At 49.8% G+C, this 12,769-nt stretch overlaps 1 protein-coding gene across 3 annotated transcripts in view; it reads left to right on the forward strand.

Annotated features, from left to right (window-relative positions):
- Positions 1–12,769, forward strand: part of KCNJ10 (potassium inwardly rectifying channel subfamily J member 10) — a 35,428-nt gene that overhangs the window by 4,906 nt on the left and 17,753 nt on the right. The window contains exon 1 of one of the 3 annotated variants that reach the window (XM_053277847.1): positions 5,921–6,106. The exons of the other annotated variants lie outside the window; for them this stretch is intronic. The gene's annotated coding sequence lies outside the window, so the exon portion shown is untranslated. Of the gene's footprint in view, positions 1–5,920; positions 6,107–12,769 lie in introns of those variants that run through there. 3 annotated transcript variants of the gene reach the window in all.

Below are 12,769 nucleotides of genomic sequence, written 5' to 3' on the forward strand. Positions count from 1 at the left end.
CCACTGAGTTGCAGCTCCATCCCCAGAGGAAGCTGCCTTCTACTGAATCAGACTTTTGCTCCATCAAGCTCAGTATTGTCTGCACTGACTGGCAGCTGCTCTTGAAGGTTACAGTCAGGAGTCTCTCCCTGCCCTAGCTAGAGACACCAGGGCTTGAACCTAGGACCTTCTGCATGCAAACTAAACAGATGCTTGCAGAAGGCCCCATCCCCTAAGGGGAATATCTTACAGTGCTCACATGAAGTCCCCCATACAAATGCAAACCAGGGCAGGCCCTGCTTAGCAAAGGGAAGTATCCACACTTGCTACCACAAAAGACCAGCTGGAGAATTGGATGGGTCAAATCATAGCATCTTTGATCAGTTAGCAAAGGACTCTGAGAGACGGACACACACACAAATTGATGCGTTCGTATCGGAAGGCGAGGACGATTCTTTGCGTTTCTCAGGATGCGTGCGTATCGGAAGGAGAGAGCACTCCTTTGCGTGCTCTCGGTGCCTCTTTTCCCGCTGGCCTAGTTTGCACCGGGACACTCTCTTTCCCGCCTCTCTGCACCCTGATTCCCTTCCCTCTCTGCACTCGCTTAGATGGCTCACCTCTCGCTGACACAGAGCAGCCTCTTTCGGAGGCTGAGAGAGAGAGAAAGAGAGATGGAGAGGGGGAGATAGAGTGAGAGGAGGCAGCAGCGGCCTCCCCAGTGTGCATGCATACTAATGAAGCCCTCATTGTCAAAGCTCTTTTTGTGTCCCTGGAAGCTCCATTCAGCCCTTCTCCTACAGGGCACACAATGGCTCTACTGTCTAGGCTGTTGCCCCTTCCAAACAGTCAAATGCTTTCACCTTCATTCTCCACCCCCCTCCCCAACTCTGGACCAGTCCTTCCCCCCCACCCCGAGGCATTTAAAGGGACAAGCTTCGGCTTTAGGAACCTAGGCAGCTGCCAGATACTGAGTCTGACCCTTGGTCCATCTAGATCAGCAATGTCTACCCAGGCTGGCAACGGCTTCTCCAAAGTTGCAGGCAGGAGTCTCTTCTGGCCCTATCTTGGAGATGCTGCCAGGGAGGGGACTTGGGACCTTTCTGCACGTAAGCATGCAGGTGCTCTTCCCAGAGCCGCCCCATCCCCCAAAGGGAAGATCTTCCAGTGCTCACACAGTTAGTCTTCCATTCAAATGGGAGAACATTTCAGATTTAAAGCCCTAAGCAGCCTGGGACCGGGTTACCTGAGAAAGTGCTTTGCCCCATATATGTCTCTATGAATGCAGCTTAAGATTGCCTTTGCCTTTTGAGCTGCAGCATCACACTGCTGGCTCAGCTGCTAAAACGTGCTGCTGTTTCTTCTGGAAATGCAACGCATTCTGCCTTGAGAGGTGGGTGGGTAGCCGGGTGATGAAAGGCTTGCTTTGCATGCAGAACCTCTCAGGATCAGTTCTCCGCATCGCCAGTCGAAACATTCTCAGGATGCTGAGACCCTTCCCTGGACACCTGTTGATAGTTAGAGATGGCGGCTATTTAAGAGGACATTTTCTTTGCTATGAGCCCCGCCACCCACTGAGATCATCCGGAGAGGTCCGCCTGCAGTTGCCACTGGCTACTCAGAGATGGATCTTCTCTGTTGCCACCCCAAGGCTTTGGAATGTGCTGCCTGCTAAAATAAGAGCCTCCCCATCTCTTGACAGCTTTAAAAAGGCCCTTAAGACACACAGATTCACACAAGCTTTTAACTAGATTTGTAGAAGTGTGTTTTGTTTCTAAACCATGTTTAACATTTCAGGTCTTGGTTTAATTTGCCCAGAGACGTGGGTTTGGGATGGCATACAAATATACTAAATAAATACAGTGGATCAATGGTCTGACTCGGTATAAGGCCATTTCATAAGGCCTTGTTCTCTGCCGCCACCAGTAACCCTGGCTGCAGATCTATCTAAATATCTTGAGATGGTTGGGGCTGCCATTAAAGAGCTACCTCTAAGAGGAGTGGGAGTAGAATGACAATTGGATAGGAGGAATCCTTGGATGCCTCATAGGGAGTTGTAAGATTACTCAGCTTTGCAAAATGCATAAACCAGGGATGTGGTGAGCCATGTTTTGGCATGGCTGCAGGACATGAGCAGAGCATGCGAAATGTCCCTCCCTGGTGCCCCTATATATGCAATCCTTTTGCAGCGGCCTCACAACATCAGAAGACATGGATCTCTCTTTGGTGAGGCTTTGAATAGATGGCGGTTGTAGGTCTTTATACACCTGAGTTCCTCCGTGTGCCCTCCATGCCTGAACACAGGTTTTAACAAGCTAGTTCTTGTTCCACGTTCTGCCATGTTGCCCTGAAGGCAGAAACCTATTTCCAGCCTCATCCTTTTAAGCGACCCAGGGTTACACTTTAACTGCGTCCGCTACAGGCTAGGGAGGCAGTGTGATATTATTGCAGAGCCAGTAGGCAATGTATCCTCTGTTCCTTCACCGGAGGGCTGAAAGAGGCATCCTTAGGAGCTCAGCCAGGGGCCGCCTGAAAAGTTTGGACACCAAGCAGTTGCTTCAGATCTCGCAACCGTGTTCCCGAACTAGGCGGCCCTCCCACGAGGCAAGGCGGGCCGGCTGCCTCACGTGGCAGCCTGTAGGGGGGTGGCAAACGATGTTCCCTGCAACAGAGATTCCCAAGCATTCCGGGCGGCATCTCCCAGCATCCCCAGGTGCAATTAACCACCCTGAGCCTTTTTTTGGAAGGGCAGTATATACATCGAATAAATAAATGGCCTTCAAAATCCCAGCCACAGTTTGTGGAAAGGAAGTTGGGGGCGGGGTGAGAAGCTAGAATAAGGTCAGGCTGGAGACTGCCGTGAGCGAGGCAGGCCCAAGGCATGCTGATACCTGAGGAAGAAATCCCAAATGTGTCTCTTCAGCCATTAAAGACTATATAATGTTTTGGAAAGGGCATCTGCTTCTGCTTTGCATGCAGAATATCCCAAGTTCAAGCCCTGGCAGTATCTCCAGGTAGAGGAGGTGAGCTGGTTTTGTGGTAGCAAGCATGACTTGTCCCCTTTGCTAAGCAGGTCTGCCCTGGTTGCATATGAATGGGAGACTACCTGTGTGAACACATGTGTGAGCTCTACACGGTTTTGGGCCGGGGTACCTGTTGGACTGCATTCGCCCATATGAATCTGCCATGGCCCTCCACTCAGCATCTCTGGCTCTGCTCATGGCCCCACCACGAACAGAGATCCAGTTGGAGGGGACTAGAGACAGGGCCTTTTCGGTTGTGGCCCCTCAGCTTTGGAATGCCCTCCCTGAAGAGCTTTGCCATGCTCCCTCTCTCAGTATTTTTGAAAACAACAACTAAAAACGCATCTTTTTAAAAAGGCTTTTTCATGCTCCATTTTCAGTTATATCTGGTAGGTTCTTTAGTTTTTCATTTTTAATTCTTCTAGATGTTTATCTTTAAAAAAAACTTTTTAATTTGAAACAATTCTGATTGCGGTTTTAGCCTGACTTAACTTTTTTACTTAATTTGGTTAATTTTATTACTTTTATTTTACATTGTATCTATTTTATTATGGAAAGCTGCCCTGAACAGTAGTGTACTGGAGGGGCAGGGTATAAATATTTGTAGTAGTAGTAGTAGTAGTAGTAGTAAAGTAAGTAGTAGTAAAGGTAAAGTGTGCCGTTGAGTCGGTGTTGACTTCTGCTGCCCACAGAGCCCTGTGGTTGTCTTTGGTAGAATACAGGAGGGGTTGACCATTGCCTCCTCCCATGCAGTATGAGATGATGCCTTTCAACATCTTCCTATATCGCTGCTGCCCGATATAGGTGTTTCCCATAACCTCTGGCTTTCTAGTCAAGTCATTTCCCTGCTGTGCTGTGGTAGTAAGATCTTCCCCTGAGGGGATGGAGCTGTTCTGAGAAGAGCAGAAGGTTCCCCGTTCCCTCCCTGGCAGCATCTCCAAGACAGGGCTGAGAGAGATTCCTGCCTGCAACTTTGGAGAAGCTGCTGCCAGTCTGTGTAAACAACACTGAGAGAGATGGACCAAGGGTCTGACTCAGTATATGGCAGCTTCCTATGTTCCTAAGGCAGCAAAGCTACTCTCTAGTCTCCACATCAAATCCCCAGAGAAAGGAGAGCTGGTCCTGTGGTGGCAAATATGACTTGTCCCCTTAGCTAAGCAGGGTCTGCCCTGGTTGCATATGAATGGGAGACTTGATGTGTAAGCAGTGTAAGATACTCCCCTCAGGGGATGGAGCCTCTCTGGGAAGAGCAGAAGGTTCCAAGTTCCCTCCCTGGCAGCAACTCCATGATAGGGCTGAGAGAGATTCCTGCCTGCAACCTTGGAGAAGCTGCTGCCTGTCAGTGTAGCCAATACTGAGCTAGAGGGACCAAGGGTTGGACTCAGTATATGGCAGCTTCCTATGTTCCTAGAGCTGGGTAAGATCCTGTAAGGCTCCAAGGGGGAGGAGGTGTGTTCCTGGCCTTTCCTGAACCAGAATTACAGGGTGGGAACAAACAGAGTTAGCCTCAGAGTATGCCGGGGAGGAGGTTACTTCGTCACTCTGGCTTCCCTCCTGGCTTGTTACATCCCCCTGGCTCCCTCTCCAGGGAAACCAGGGCTGCCACACTCCAGAGCAAACCTCCTCCTCCTCCTCATCAACAAACAACAATAAATATTTATATGCCACTTTATAACAAAGGTGTCCAAAGCGGTTTACATAGAGAAATAACGAACAAATAAGATGGCTCCCTGTCCCCAGAGGGCTCACAATCTAAAAAAGAAACATAAGAGAGACACCAGCAACAGCCAATGGAGGGAGGCTGTGCTGTGGTGTCATAAATCTGTTGGCTCAGCTAACCTGACAGACTTACAACCCCTGCAGCTCTCCTTCTGTGAGTTAAACAGAAAGTCTGAAAATAAAAGTAGCAGCGAAGCTGCACGAATGAAAGTGGAAAGACTCACAACGAAAAATAGTAGCAAACAAAAATAAAGACCCCTTGAACTAAACTAGGTCCCGTCCCCTCCGCATGATAACTGAGTAATAACTGGGAAAAGCAGGGAATGAACAGAACAAGGACAGCTGGAACACGAAAGGTTTAAAGAATACTAGGTATGAACACGGTCTGCAGTAAGAAAAAGTTGCTAACAGCATTGGTGCAAGTCACAGACTGCTTAATATATAGCTCAAGAGAACTGGCAGCCAATCAGGCTTCCCTGAGTAAGCATTTCTACTTCTTCTCCTGTGATATCCTGCACCTGCGTGTCTCCCACTGAGCCTTCCTCTTGAGACGTCTTCTCAAGACAGGTGAAATCCCAGCCTCCTCCTGATTAGCCTCCTCCTCAGCCCTCATGTCTGGCAGCTGTTCCGATTCCTCAGCTCCAGAGTCTGGTCTCCCTGCCAAATCCTGTTGCTGTGCCTCTGAGCCCTCACTACCTTTTCTTTTTTATATTTAAATTTTTATTGATTTTAACAATAACTGAGGCCTCACTACCAACAGAGTCCTCTCGTTCCTCTTCTGACTCGTCTGAGTCAGAGGTCCGAGCCATGACATGGGGGGTGGATAGGGCTGGTTGCTCCCCCCTTGCTAAATACAAGAGAATCACCACATTGAAAAGGTGCCTGCCTTGGTTTTAAATGCCCTGGGACAGAGCTGAGAGGGCTTAAAGCCCTGTCTCCAAAGAGCTCACAATCTAAAAAAAGAAATGTAAGATAGACACCAGCAACAGCCACTGGAGGAATGCTGTGCTGGGGGTGGATAGGGCCAGTTGCTCTCCCCCTGTTAAATACAAGAGAATCACCACATTGAAAAGGTGCCTTTTCTCCTAGTTAGCAGGGGTTAGCTCATTATCACCTGCCTTGGCTTTAAATGCCCCGGGACAGAGCTGAGAGGGCTTAAAGCCTACTCCAGGCTCCGCCCCTCCCTGGTTTCACTTCCTGCCACACCCAACACAGCTGCCCCACTGGAACTGCTCCCTGCAGCTCTCCCTGCTTCGCCTGCTGAACCCCACCAGGACCCGATCAGCCTGGAAGCATTTCACCCCCACTCCCTTTGGGGGAAGGCAGAAGCCCCAAAGTAGGGATGCCGCACTCTCTGCTGGACCCCGCAGAGCTACGCAGGCAACCAGGTAAGGCTGGAAGATCATGTCTGAAACCCTGGAGAGCCACTGCCAGTCAGAGTGGACAACACAGAGCTGGATGGACCAAGGGTCTGACTCAGTAGGAGGCAGCTTCATATTTTTATTTTTTATTTATTGTTAAATTTATATACTGCCTGGTCCCAGTTCCGGGGCTGGCAGAGCCTCCTGCTTGCCATCTTGGAGACGCTTCCGCTAGACCATACTGAGCTAGATGGACCAGGGGTGTGATGTGATGCAAGTCTTGATGCTTAGCTCCCACTTGTAGGTGGGGGTCATATTTTCCTTCACCGCAGGCAGCAGCCAAAGATCTTGGGCCAGCCACTCTCAAAAGGAGCCGGGCAGGCAACCAGGTCTGTCTTCTCTGCTGCAGACGTAACCCTACCAAAAAGTCTGGGTTCCTCCCAAGGCACGTTGGGGGCTTCAGTTCTTTGGGTCTCTCAAGCAGGAAGTGAACAGCCCTTTCTCAAAACAAGAATCTCCACCAACCCTACCCACCCCGACAGTCACATGGACTGAAAGCCAGTTTTTATTCTGATGTCTGTGGGTGTTGCATTAGCGCCCCACGTCGGATCCTGAGAATGAGGTCCTGATGATCAAGTATTTGGTGGATATATGGGCAACTTGTGGAATTAATCCACTTGCGGAACTCTCTGCCGCAAGATGTGGTGACAGCCAACAACCTGGATGGATTTGAGAAGGGTTTGGATAACTTCATGGTGGAGAGGTCTGTCGTCGGCTACTAGTCGGGGGGCTATAGGCCACCTCCAGCCTCAGAGGCAGGGTGCCTCTGAGTACCAGTTGCAGGGGAGTAACAGCAGGAGGGAGGGCATGTCCTCAACTCTTGCTGTGGGCTTCCCAGCGGCATCTGGTGGGCCACTGTGTGAAAGAGGATGCTGGACTAGATGGGCCTTCTTGACTCTGATCCAGAAGGGCTGTTCTTAGGTTCTTATGGTAGCTTCTAATCTGAAAACTCTGCCAGATGTGAGCGCCTCCTTCTCCAGATAAATATTTAGAGCTGGCATCTGGAGAGTGCTGCGTCCTGGTTCTCCAGAGACACCTGCCGGGTGACCACAGGCACACACTTGTGACACCCCTGTTTTCCCACCCCCTCGGCTGCTGCCACATTGTTGAAGGCTCTTCACCACTTGGCTGTCAGCCGAATCAATTTCCTCTCTCCTGCACTGATCTTAAATCCAAGGAGGTGTCCTTTAGATTCAAGATATGCCAGGAAAGCATCAATTGTCCTACGGTATATCTATCAACACTTCAAAATAGACCTTGGCTGCTGCCGTGTATGTGAAGAAATGGCAGGTTGTATGCATTGTACCATGCCTTACTGCGCATGGGCGTGCATTTGCAAAGATGCACACTAGAGCCAAGATGCATCAACCCCACATTGAAGAGACTGAGCTTTTCACCCTCTTCCACCCTTCTTTCACCCTCATTAGGGAGGAGAGCTGGTCTTGTGGTAGCAAGCATGAATTGTCCCCTTTGCTAAGCGGGATCTGCCCTGGTTTACATTTGGAGGGGAGACTACATGTGTGAGCACTGGAAGAGATTCCCCTTAGGGGATGAAGCCACTCTGGGAAGACCATCCGAGGCTCCAGGTTTCCACCCTGACATCTCCAAGATAGGGCTCACCTCTGCCTGCAGCCTTGGAGAAGCCACTGCCAGTTCGTGTAGACAATACTGAGCAAGATGGACCAATGTTCTGACTCAGTATAAGGCAGCTTCCTATGTTCCCATATTGCCTGACACTTTGCTGTAAAGTCTGGTGGATGAGGGAGTGAAAGGGGGAATGGGGAATATTTAGAGGGGGAGCAAATTGTGACCCTGAGAAAACAGGAATTGCCTCTGGTCAGTGGGGGAGGTTGGTGCGTCTGATAATTCCACTCGGGGAGAAGAAGGCAGACACTTCTACATACTACATTCCTCCAACTGCTTAGCGCCATATCTCATTAATGCAGGCCAAGGCACAGCCGTTAATGTTTAACTGGCAAGATCTTAATGACTCTCCAGGGTCCCTCTGCCCCCTCTGGCACAGCTTCTTGGTATTCGGAGACTGGATCAGCAAGGGATGGGCTTCATCCAGAGTGACCAAATGCAACAGAGGGGTTTTGGATTGGGCAGAAGAGAGAATTGGGGTAGGTGCAGCTTCTTGCTGTCTGATGCTTCAAGGATGGAAGAAGCAGCAGAGGCGTATCTAGGGTAGGGCAGCCAGGGCACATGCCCTGGGCACCACTTGAAGGGGGACGCCAGTGCCATGCTGCCAGAAAATAAAAATTAAAAAATCTGTAGCCCCTTCGAGGGGCTTCCTAAAGGCCACGGGGTCTGCAAAGGTTCTCCCTCCCCCCGCCAGCAAACCCTTTTGCTATTTTCGATAGATATGCCTCTGAGAAGTGGCATGGGTCAACACATCCTTCCTTCATCTGTGAAAGGCAAAGAATGTTCATTGTGTCACTCTGGCTTGATTGGTGATTCAGAGCAGACAAGATAGGAAGGGGATATGGGGTGAACATGGAGGGAATATGCATTTAATTGTTTCTTATATTTAGGCCTCTTAACAGTAGGATATGGTGACACTAAGGGATTGAGCCAAAGGCTTCATGGGAAATGTGAGTCTTGAGAGGGGACTGTGGATGATGATGATGACAATGATGATAATTTGCTAGCTGCCCCATAACAAATTGTTTTCTGGGAGGCTCAAAACAGAGGATTCATACATACAATAAAAACACATAACACACATTAAATCGTAACAGACAAAAAAAGGTGAAAACAAAATATAATACAAAGCAGCATTAAAAACTCATTTTAAAATTAGTTTAAGATCACATTACATCTGAAAAGCCGGATTGAAAAACCCAAATTTAAAAGGCCTGGGTGAACAAAAAGTTCTTCACCTGGCATCAAAAAGAATAAAGTGATAAAGCCAGGCGAACCTCCCTGGGGAGGCTATTCCATAAATGAGGTACCTCCACCAAAAAGGCCCTCTCTCAGGTAGCTACCTGCCTCACCTCGTTTGGCAAGGGGCACCCAGAGGAGGGCCTCCAAAGAAGATCTTAAGGTATGGGTAGGGATGCATTTCTGGTTTCAGATGCACTGCATTGTGGTTTATGTAGTCATGCTGGTACATAAGTACTTAGTTCTTATGTGTCTGGTGAAAAACAATACTGTCATATGCAACCTAAGCAAACACCAATGAACCCATGGCACTCTGTAAGGTGCCCGTCTTCTGTGAGCCTAGGAACGGCCTCAAAGTGGTCAGGCTGGTTTCGGAAGGGTAGCAATCGCACTTCTCCTGGACACTGCTTACTCTTTCTTCCCAGAGCAGATAACACGCTCCCAGGGGAAGGCCATGTTTCGTGGGAATGTGTCCTTTACGAACCCAAACGTTTTGCTGTTTATCAGGATGCTTAAGAAGTGACTTGATTGTGCTCTGTAAGGATAACTACAAAGGGAAGAAAGCGATTTGGGGCACTGGAGAGCCCTTTCATCCAGCCATGGGCAAGGCGGGGGAGGGAGTGAACAAAAGCTGATGACTAGGAGTTAAAATTGGACACCCTCCAGTTAGAATACAGGCACCGAGTTCAAAGCCGGAAGGGCAAATGGATCAGTGAGATAGCCTATCCCAAAGTGCAGGAGGGCTGCAGAGTGGTGGCAGACCCTACGACTAGCATCCTTCCAGAAGGAGGGCTGATGTCCATCTACGAGGTACTCTTGAACCTAGTTAGATGTCTGATGGAGTAGATTCCAGCCCGCGAAAGCTTCTGCAATGATAAATCAGCTTGTCTTCAAGATGCCACAGGATTCTTGGTCGCTTTTGGCAACAACATTCTCTTCTGAAATGCCATCTGCTGTGTCTCCTTAGGTGTAGGCTTCAACTGTCCTCATTTACTAGGGAGAGTCTTTGTCTTCTCATCTTTATCTCTGGAGGTTTTTCAGACAGCAGGCTTTAGCACGGGTTTACCGCACGGCTTTACAGTGAGTGCAGGGCATAATGGATACTCGGACGCAAAAAGGAGAGGTTTTTTTTTACCCTGGACATAAACCGGGCTATCGGGTGTAGCGAGATTCCCCGGGGGCCAGGGGGCAAAGGGTAGCCAGGGGGCCTCCATCACACATGCAACGTGTGCATGCCCCAGCACCCCAAGCCACCCCCCCTGCATCTGACATTAGATGCAAGGGGGCGGGCAACTTAACCCACCCAAACCTTCCCCTCCCCATTCCCCCGTTGAACAGCAGAGCTGGCTCAACAGGGCTGAGCTGGGAACAGGGCCCCTGGGGATCGCTGGGGGCAGCGGTGGATCGGGGCCGGGCGGCTCTCCTCTGGAGGCTCCTGCTTGGCTGCAGCAGCCTCTCCCTGCCTCTCTTCCTTGCTCGGCTCAGCCCTCTCGGAAACAGCTGCTCGGCAGGAAGAAGGAAGCACCACAGCAGGCTACTTAGATTGCAGCTCGTTTATTTATTTATTTATTTACATTTATATCCTGCTCTTCCTCCAGGGAGCCCAGAGCAGTGTACTACATACTTGAGTTTCTCTTTCACAACAACCCTGTGAAGTAGGTTAGGCTGAGAGAGAAGCGACTAGCCCAGAGTCACCCAGCAAGTCTCATGGCTGAATGGGGATTTGAACTCGGGTCTCCCCACTCCTAGTCCAGCACTCTTTTGTGAGGGCAAGGAGGGGCTGACCTTGGGAGCCCCTCAGACCCTGTGGGCCAGGGGACATTTGTCCCCCGCTTGTCCAATCGACGCTACTCCTATGCGGGCTAGGCTCCGATACGGAGGGGGAAACCCGAATCGTGTGTGAAGTGCTCTCTGAAATATCGCATGGACTTCGGGGTAAATCTGGCTGATATGTGTGCGCACACACACACACACCCACCCCCACACACACACCCTCTGAAAGTAAAATCGCTGTCTGAAAAAACTCCTGGTAAATCTCCTGCTCCAGGGGCGGGGGGATTAATTCTGTGTTGTTAGTGTGACTTGCTAGTTCTTCAGGGCTCCTCCCTACTTCTTCAGGGCTCTTCTCTGGAACCGTGTTCTTCACAATTTTCAAGCAGGGGCCACGGTTGGCAGGAAACCTGCTGTGTGAGAGCCATTTGCCACTGTGCTGAACTCTGCACAGGGCTGCACTGTTCTCAGGGCCCCTTAGAAGAGATGGAGCCTGCTCTCAAGAGCTCTATGGGGAAAGGGCTGAGAAGGACTACACTTCCCAGCATGCCGTGCACACCTTCCAAGATGGCGCAGGAGCTCAGGAGGGCTCTGTTTCCCTTAAAGGAGCCACCCAATGCTGGTCAAAGCCCAGCACTGCTCAGTGAGAATGCTCATCTCTTCATAGTGCCAGGGGACCATGCAGACAATTGAGCATTATATGGGTCATGAGAATGGCCCCATGGAGGGCAATTGCATTTTTCAACTGTAAAGTGAAGTTGTGCTGTCAAGTTGATTTTGACTCCTAGTGCCCAGGAGATCCCTGGGGTTGTCTTTGGTATAATACAGGAGGGGTTTACCATTGCCATGTCCTGTGCAGTATGAGATGATGCCTTTCCGCACCTTCCTGTATTGCTGCTGCCCAACATAGGTGTTCCCCATAGTCTGGGAAACATACCAGTGGGGATTTGAACCAGCAACCTCTTGCTCCCTAGACAAGTTACTTCCCTGCTGCACCACTAGGTGGCTATTTTTCAACTGTAAACTAAAGTTGTGCCATCGAGTCGGTGTCGACTCGTGGTAACCGCAAGGCCATGTGGTTTTCTTTGGTAGGAGGGGTTTACCATGCAGTATGAGATTATGCCTTTCAGCATCAAGTCAGTGATGGCCTTTTGGCTTTTAACACAACATAGGACAAACTTGTAGACAGCATGAATGAGTACAACACACAGCAGTTAGAGGAGAGGCTGCTGCCATGTGTGAGGGGGCCACTCGGCCATTATCCTTGGCACAGGAAGAGAGAGACTTGCCGAATGTTCATCTGTAAAAAGTTGGAAGGCATGCCTGGGAATCAGACCACGTCTTGGCGGGTTAAAATTAAACTGCTTGGTGCAGCTTCCTTAACAGAGTTCAGTTACCCCTTAACACAACTCATTCATCTTGTCTTACATGCCAGCTAGTTAAAGGGTAATTTGAGGACAGATTATTCACACCCTTTTTAATGGAAGTTTTGCAAAACGGAGTGGACTGCATACCTTCCGCTCTTTCTTCTGAGCCTGAGATTTGCATAGCGGGGCAGATTTTCGATGTCTCCTACTCTTGCTCCAGACATGGTTATGTTTATCATCACAACAACCCTGTGAGGTAGGCAGAGGCTGAGGGATAAGGGAACAGCCCAAAGTCACCCAGTGAGTTCATGGCTGAGCGGAGATTTGAACTCTGGTCTCCCCGGTCCTAGTCCAACACTCTAACCACTACGCCACACCCACTTTCACTTTCACCCAATAACAAAACACTTGCTGGGGGCCGTGTGTGTGTGTGTGTGTGTGTGTGTGTGTGTGTGATAGCTTAGCTTGAGAGCACTTGCTTTGCACAAAGAGCAGGGGCGTATCTAGGGGTGGGGCAGGCAGGGCACGTGCCCCGGGCGCCACTTGAAGGGGGGCACCATTTTGTAAAATTAATTTTTTTTAAAAAAAATGGCTGCCAAAAACAAAATGG

The sequence above is a fragment of the Hemicordylus capensis genome, chromosome 14 (genome assembly GCF_027244095.1).
Source record: "Hemicordylus capensis ecotype Gifberg chromosome 14, rHemCap1.1.pri, whole genome shotgun sequence".
NCBI classification, from domain to species: domain Eukaryota; kingdom Metazoa; phylum Chordata; class Lepidosauria; order Squamata; family Cordylidae; genus Hemicordylus; species Hemicordylus capensis.